Here is an 8997-nt window from a genome sequence, read left to right as displayed (position 1 = left end):
CCGTGCGCCCTCCAGTCCTGAGAGCCCCCGACAAGGGCCTGGCCTCCCTTGTCCCCAGTTCGTCGCCTGCTTCTCCGGGCAACCCCTTCGTCGCCTGCTTCTCCGGGCGACCCCTTCATCGCCGGCTTCGCCGGGCGACCCCGTCAGCCGAACCGCACAACCCCTTGTGAGACCGAGCCCTCGTCTGCTGCCGGACCGACCCCTCGTCCCAAGCGGGACCGACCCCTCGTCCAGAGCTGGACCCACCCCTTGTCCGCAGCCAGACCCCACCTCTACCGACCGAGCAAGTCGCCGCAGTTTATTAAGTTCTCTTGAAGGAAAATATTAGGACCAGAGAAAGCAAAAGGGGTAAGAAAAGAAATATATAATAGTAGTATTGGTAGTGAATGTTAGCAGAAGAACCATGTAAGATCTAGGAGAATGGATAATGAACACATGTAAACTGTGTAGTTACAACAGTAAAAAAGTGGAGTACCTATAATGAGACAGTAAACTGAATATGGGGAGGAATATAGTACAAATTAAAAGTCCAGTATGGTCAGGAGAGAGGGAAAGAGAAAAGAAAGAACAGTAATATAAAAAGTGAATAAAAGATAGAAAACAGAATAGAGGTGTTAGAGATAAAAAGTCAGAAATATTGGGGGCTAAACAAAGAGAGGTGGAATGAAAGAGAAACAATAAATGATGGAGGGTAGAAAGATGTAAAGGACAGGGGATAGCATTGGTAGCCAAAATCAGTACACATAGGAAAGAGGAAATTGAGGATGAGGAAGTACAGCCAATAAGAAATGTTGCCTGCAGCACCTAATATAAAAAGAAGGAAAAAAATGGAAAAAGGAAAAAAAAAAAAACAAGCAAGAAAAAGAGAAAGGAAAAAAGGAAAGAAAGGGCCATGGGGGGATAATGAGGAAGGAAAAACTAGTAAACAAACCAACAAAACAGACCAGACAAGGTCTCAAGCAAGGAATCTTCTTTGCAACTGAATAAACTGCTTAGGAATATGACCTTCCCCCTTTCTCCTGTCCTCACTTCCCTCTCTCCCAGGGCAATAGGAAGACGGTGTGAGGGCTCCCAGAAGAGATTCAAACCGGTAAACCAACTCACCTCAGAAAATAACGTCTCTTAATTTCTTGAGAGAGAGAGCACCCACCCCTTGCCAGGAACCCTAAATATGATATTGGAAGCCTACAAAGCACATTCTACTGTCCCTCTCCTTTACATGTGCTACAGGGGGGCTAGTTAATTTTCTGACTACACCTTTTCCCAGACCAACTTTCCTATCGCAGGGTGTTCAGGTAAATCAGGCTCTCTCAGCAGATTTGCCTCTCCTCTCTTCCTAGGCTCTCCCCAAGTCAGCTGGTATGCTCCTCCAAACTCAATAAAAGGGGGGTGGGGACCAGAAAATTGAACCTGCACTCCTTGGGGCCCTCTGCACCCCTCACCTAGACCTTCCCATTCTTGGAGTTAGTCTGAGACCAGAGTGCTAGGGCAATGCCAGATTTCCAGCAGTGCTGGGTTTGGGAAATAGAGGGCTGGGAGAATATGAACTCGGGGTATGTGGGTCTGTGAAATGTGGGTTGCTAGGGTTCAGGGAATGCAGGCTTGTGGTTCACACATTTGGAGAACACGAGACTTGGGAACTCTGCCGCACAATCAGCAGTTCTCAGGGAACACCGCAGCCCTTAGCGCTAGGGGGAATGGATTTACCTTCCCACAGCTTTCGAGGTCAGTGTTAGAAACCCGCAGTTTTACCTTAAGCAAGCACTAATTTTGTTGCAGTCTCTCCAGATCGACATCCAGACACCTCTTGCTTTGTAGGTTCCTGAAACTGCCTGCTCCAGCAGGATTCCATCACCACTCAGCAGATCCTTTACATGAGAGATGATGATAGTGTACTTACTCGGACATCATCTTGCCCCACCTCCAAATTTTTTTGTATTTAATCCCATCTTGGCTTCTACTTCTTGGAGGACACAGACTAGCACAAGACCAGGATTCAATATATGATTTTGTGCCTATATGATTATAATTTATGATTTTAGTATTTTAAATTTTAATTAATTTTGATTTTATTAAAGTAATTTATGCACATAATTGGAAAGTTAAATAGCACAAAAAAGCTTATAACAAAAATAGAACTGGGGAGCAGATATGGCTCAAGTGATAGAGCTTCCGCCTTGTTGTGGGAAACTTGCTTATCTAATAGCTGCTTCCTGTTATTGTAAATTGCCTTATTGTAACGTTGCAAGTTGCTTCCTGTTATTGTACAAGATGTTCTAAGTTGCTACCCCTGTTATTGTAAATTATCTTATTGTAGATGTTGCAAGTTACTTCCTGTAGCCCACAGCTGCTCGTTAGCTTTCACATAAATACTATGGGGAAACTAGTGTTGAGTCTCTGAGTTTCAAAAGCTGTAAAGTCCCTTGGTCACATCTTTGTTTCCTTTCTTGTGTCTTTCTTTCTGTCCTTTTATTTCTTCAGTTCTGCATCACCTTCCCTTCATGCAAATTTATTGCTGAGCTGGTCTTAGCACTACCTACCATATTGGAGGACCTGGGTTCAGTCCCTGGGGTCTCCTGGTAAAAAAGAAGAGAAAGTGTGCCCTCATGGTGAGCCAGTGCCCGCATGATGAGCCTGTGCCCACATGAGTGCCTGCGCAAGTGCCCATGTGGTGAGCCAGTGCCCTGTACAAGAGAGTCATGCAGCAAGATGATGATGCATCAAAAGAGAGACAAGGGGAGAGACAAGGTGAAGTGCAGCAGAAACCAGAAACTGAGATGGCACAATTGTCAGGGAAACTCTCTTCTTATCAGAGGTCTCTACAATCAAATCCAGTGAATCCTAGGGAGAGAAAATGAGAAGAAAAGACAACACAGACAGCAAAAACAGCAGGGTGGGAGGAAGGGTAGGGGGGGAAATAAGTAAATAAATAAATCTTTAAAAAAAATAGAACCTGCCCCCTCCTACTTTTTTTAAGAGTACATTTTGTGTTGAGATGTTTTAGGGAAGAAAACCTCTTTTCCATTGGCAAATTATAATCTATAAAAATATGCAGATACCCACAGATTGGCAATTTCATAAAATGTTCTGGAAAGCCTTTTCCCAGTAATCTTGATGATATCTGAAATATAGAGCAAATTCTCAGATAATGAATTTATGTTCATATGTCTATTATTAAAATATATAATGCAGTAAAATCTCAACGCTGAAAATTTCTGGGAGACCTGAATCTATAAAACACATCCCCCAAGACAATGGCCCTTCATTCCTTTTCTTCAGGGATCCAAATACACCTTACACTCTGTTCAACTTTTACACTCTTTGTCCACATTTAAAAGTCCACTCCATGAATTAAATCTTGGAAGCAGCTAGAAATTACATTTAACACAGTGGAATCATTATTTATTGTCTTTATTGTTCTTGGCCCAGTGTCCCTGATTGCATTAGGCCATGCTCTCTTCACTGCCCCCTGGGAAGTCGCTAGCATGGCAGCAGCTGAGCTTTTTCACCCAGGCTATAGAAAGGAGAGCAAATTCTCTCCAATGTTGCTGCAGGGGAATGAAACTTCATCCCGTCCTCTGGCATGCTATATCCTGTTTCACACCTTCCATCTTCAGCTTCTCTTTCTTCTGCAGAGGATTTCTTAATTTCCCCCCTAAATCTTACAGTGACCTCTGCCCACAATCTGAAGCCAATTTCTAGTGTATCCTTGAGTTATGGTTCTTGCTACATTTACAAATTGCACTAGTGCTTCAATGAGGTGGCTGGAAGGGAAAATGAATTCCTGTCACAAGTTTCTATCAAAGTACTCCTTTAAAAGTATGCACCCTCAATCCTGAAATGAATTCTAGCTCATTTGCAGAAGCCAGGAGGGTGATAACACATTTATAGCCAATGAAAATAGGCAGTTCCTAGATTTTAAGATTAATACTTTTGGAAGTATCCTAGAACGGTGTGACTGTGTGAAGCTGAGTGGACCCCAAAATGTTCTTAGACCTAATCTATTCCTGTGCATGTAAACTTATTGTGGGTAGGACCTTTTGATTAAATTATTTCAATTAAGGACCTTTAGTTAGATTGTATGACCCAGGGTGAGTCTTAATGCTCTTAATGGAGTCCTTTTTATAAATGGGAGAAATATACAGAGACAGAGAGAGAAACTCCCTAGGAACTGAGAGGGAAGGCCCCAGGAGCCAGAAGCTGAAGTCATTGGAACACAGAGGTTGAGAGGAGGCCACTGAAGCTAGACATTGAAAGCAACAAGGCCTAGAGGAGAGGAGAGTGATCAGTGGATGCTGCCATGTGTTCATCACTCACAGCTGCAGCTCTGGGAGAAAGCATCACCTGCTGATGCCTTGATTGGCACGTTCATGGCCTCAGAACTGCCAGCTTATCAGTTAAACATCTCTATTGTAAAAGTCAACTCACTTCTGGGATTTTGCCTAGGCAGCCTTTAGGAAACTAAGATAACCAGCAATTCAAGCACATAAGATTAAGGGAAGATAGGGGAAAGAACTGCAGAGCTGCTCGTGGGGCTGTAAGACCTCCAGTGATATGTTGTTAGTGGCTGTTATTATGATTGAAGTGACACTTAGGCAAGTCACAGTCTGAGCTTATTGTTCCAGCTACAATTTCTAATGCTTGGGAATTTGTAGATCCATCTAGATCCATCCTAGATCTACAAAAGCTCCAGGACACCAAACTACTCCCAGATATGTAAATGCAATAATGGAAAAAAAAGATTATGTCTACTAGTTTCCACCTTCATTTGTTGGCCAAGACATAGCCTAGGGAGGGTATTAGGGTGCCTAATAAAAGACACATCCACATAAACAAGCCATAGACCTCAGCAGAGTTTGTGCCTGGCATAACCATTCGTGAACTCTGTTCTTCCGATGTTTAGGTATCAAGTTTCATGCCTTGGGCGGTGGCTGCTCTGTCTAAAATATCTAGGAGCTAGTCTTCCCCTGGGGCATCTATCCTCCACCTGAAGAGTGAGGCAATTCTGTAGACCTTCTGGAGTTCAAGAATGTAGCTCGATACCAACAACCAACTTAATTTATTCTAATGACATTGAAAGAAATCCTGGGCACCCAACATGGCATGAAATGCAATGAAGGTTTCTGTAGTGCAGAAGGCAGCAGCATTTTCCGGCAGGAAAGGACTGAATTTAACCCAGTGCCTGTGTTAGGTTGCCTCTCATTCCAGACAGTTCACTCATCTTGGATTCAAAATACATATGTCCATCCAAAGTACAAATCTAGAAGTTCAAGGGACTGTTAAAACCACTTCTAACCTATGAACATCTTTGAAGGGCTCATCTCTATGTTATCCTGGGCCTTCTACTAAGTGGTGGGAGTGGTGGTAGACAGATCTATTCAAGGCCATTCTCAGCCATTGGCACCACAGCCCTTTGGTCCTCCATGGTACGCCAAAACATTCTCAGTTCATCTTCAGTTTTTGGAAAATATAATCTCAGTGTAAAGATGGAGAAATTCTTATTTTAGGAGTTACTATGAGTATTTCTTATTGAGAGAGAGCTGTTTACATTGGGAAAATATTTTTCTTAGAGTTGAGGGTAGAAGCTGGGGTTCTGAAAGTCTGGTCATATGCTGTCATGATGACTTAAGAAGAAAGGAAAAGAAACTCTTTATAATAGAAGGAGAGGAATTTTGAGTTTCCAGGGGATATTTGAGAGGGAAAAGAGGAGTGAGTGAAGTCGATGGATGTGGATGGAAGGGCGAGAGAGAGGAATAAACCCATGTCATGACATCTAAGAAATAACTTGGAAAATCAATAATGTCATAGGAATATGAACTGGGGCATGTAAAATCCTCTTCCTTCTCCCTTATGAAATATCAAATGAAGTCTATTTTTCTCGCTAATACTTGAAAGTGAGTGGATTTTTATGTGAAACATCCAAATTCTGTATCTTGGATGAGATGGTAAAATAATGTGAGAATATGGAGGTGCAAGAGGCAAAAGGAAAGGCATTTCCCTGTTGATATGTTCATACATCTCTAAGACATCCATACCCAGGTGCTCCCATCCACTGTCCACCAGATGGATTGTTTAAAACTTGTTCTAGGAGAAATCCTCAAATACTATTCCCAGTTGGTAGTTTTGAAGGAGAAATTAAAAGCATTCATCAAAAGGGGAGTCAAGAGTAGAGACCAAGGGAAATGTGATAGTTTCTCCTGAGTAATTTTCCTACTTGACGGAGGCCATAATTCAATGTTCTCTAAGTATGTTGACTATCCCAGTGAAAGAGTCTGGCAGACACTGTACACTCACAAACCCACGTCTCTTCCTAGGCAAACAGCTAAACAATATTTCCCAGCCTTTCTTAGAATGAGATGTGTGATAAGATTGTGGAATATGGGTAAATGTAACATGAGCCACTTTCAGCCACCAAACAATATTCCAGAAATGGATTGACTGTAACAATGGAGATTTGTTAACATATAAGTTTATAGTTCTGAGGTCTTGAAAATGTCCAAATCAAGGTATCATCAGGTGACGCTTTCTCCCTGCGCTGCAGCTGTGGGCAATTAGGCACATGGTGGTGTCTACTCATCTCTCCTCTACCCTGTGGGCCTTGTTGCTTTCAGCTTCTGGCTTCCATGGCTCCCTCTCAGCTTCTGTGTTCCATTGATTTCAGCTTCTGAATCCTGGGACCTTCTCTCAGCATCTAGAATTTTTTCTCTGTCTCTGTGTCTGTGGCTCTTTCTTCCACCATTTATAAAGGACTCTAGTAAAAGGATTAATACTGACCCCGGGTAATACGATCCAATCAAAGGCTCTTAATTGAAGTAATTTAATTAAAGATTCCCACCTATAAGAAGTTTACATGCACAGGAATAGATTAGCCCTAAGGACATAATTTTCTAGTGTCCACAAAAATTTCAAACTGCCACAGCCATAAAAACCTCACATATAACACCTTCCATCTACCACCTGATTGGAGAGATCTTGGAGGACCTAGAATAAGACAAAACCTAAATCCTTGAAAAAGTACTTGTGAGGCCTCTCAATCAGGAACTTTAGAAAGAGTGAGAAATAAACTCAATGAGCTTAGCCACTAAAATTTGGTGTTCCTGTGTTAGAGAAGATAATGTTACCATCTAATTAATACAAAGAAATAGATTTTGCAGTACAAGGAAAGATACAGATTTTCCTATGGGAGCTTGAATCATAAAATACTGGAGTTAAGAGTGAAATAAGAAATCTTCTAGTCCAAACTATATTCTGAATTTAATGAACCCCAAGTGTATTAAGAATTCTTTGTGAACTCTCTCTTCTAAGTTAGGTTACTAACATCTACTCATTTCCCACATCCTTTGCTATTCCTAGACTGGATTTGGGTACACCATTTCCAAGTATGATATCTTAACTATACAGGGAATAGTGCTTGCTTTTAGGTTAATCCAGTGACAATGTAAGCTCATAGGCAAATTACTTAAGATTTTAAGTAACAAATGTTCAAGGAGCTCATATTGTTCCAAATGTAGTTATACTACAAACACTTGTATAAACCCTTAAAAATAAGGTCCAGTACTCTCCATTTAAATGAGCAATATCCAGGAATTCAATACTAGGAACATGTGTTCCTATCATATAAGGTTATTGTGATGTTCCATGAATTTACCTCAGTAGTTTATATTTTCTCATGAATTTATTTCCCCATTTTGATTACCCTGTTTCTTAGTTCAATGCTTAGTAACATTAGTAGCTTTATTACATGATAAGCTTGATAAAACATTATTTTGTGGCAGATCACCCAAGAGCACCTAGAGTATTCTCTCATATTCCTTTTTCCAAGGCATTCATGTTTCACCCTAAAGAACTCATTAGTTGACTTTTATGGTGTGAAAATGTCTTTATACCTTATATTCCAATTGTTACAGTGAAAGTTTGTGTTGTAGCAGTTGATATGCAATAAAGTATATATTAATAAATTACATGTTAGATGTTTTATTTAAATGCCAAAATAAAACTTTATCATTTTAATAGCTCATGACAATAGTGGTCATTTTCAAGTTGCATGTATTTTCAAGTTTTATGTCCCATTACTGAGTCAGCAATCCTTTAAAAAGAGCATCAAAATGATTCTCTAATAACAGAAACGTATGTAGCCTTCCTGCTTCATAGTTAACAGTTGCCACCTGATGTTTTCCAGCACATTTTATTCTCATTCTTCCAAGACAGATCTCTTGCTTCTTCTAAAACAGTGACAGAATTCTTACCATCTTTGAAAAATTACAATCAAGATTTTTCATAAAACATATATTTAGTGTTATTTAGAATTCTGGTCAGTGAATTTCATTTTAATGGCTTTTTCCATTTGAATGTCTGAAATTCTTTTCACCTAACCCAAGTGAAAGCACATACAGTTTGATTAAACATTGGTATACCTTTATTTTCAGAATAAAGAAATATTATTTCTAATTGTATGGCTTCAAAATAGCTTCATATTGCATTACTCTTTATGTACAATATCCTTCAGGAAAAGGTTTTCTTTTTTCCTAAATCGTCTTCCTTATTAATATCTTATGCATTATTCCATTTTATCTTTTTCTGTTGACACATACTAGTGAGCTAGGTATTGATCCCTGTATATAAATATGACTTCGGAAGATTCCTCATTGATTTCTCTGACTTTAAAAACTCCAGTCTCTTCTGTACACAATGACCTTATTATTCTTCTTAATATTCCTTGTTCATTAGATTATTTTCTTATTCAATAATTTGCCAGTGTTGCCCAAAATACTAATATTGTTGTCTGTCAATCATATCGTATTCATTTTTGTATTCCTGGTATCTAATGCTAAGTATATCTTTGCTAAAGAAACAGTTTTGTTTTGTTTTGTTTTTTATAATTAATGGATTTTATATTATTCCAAGTGAGTGCTAGGACAGTTCATAGTAGAAAGTCAGTAAGACTGCCAAAGAAAAAGGAAGGCAAAGGCAAATAGAATATTATGAACCTTCACCATA

The sequence above is a fragment of the Dasypus novemcinctus genome, chromosome 2 (genome assembly GCF_030445035.2).
Source record: "Dasypus novemcinctus isolate mDasNov1 chromosome 2, mDasNov1.1.hap2, whole genome shotgun sequence".
Lineage (NCBI taxonomy): Eukaryota > Metazoa > Chordata > Mammalia > Cingulata > Dasypodidae > Dasypus > Dasypus novemcinctus.
Note: the sequence above shows the minus strand (reverse complement) of the source record.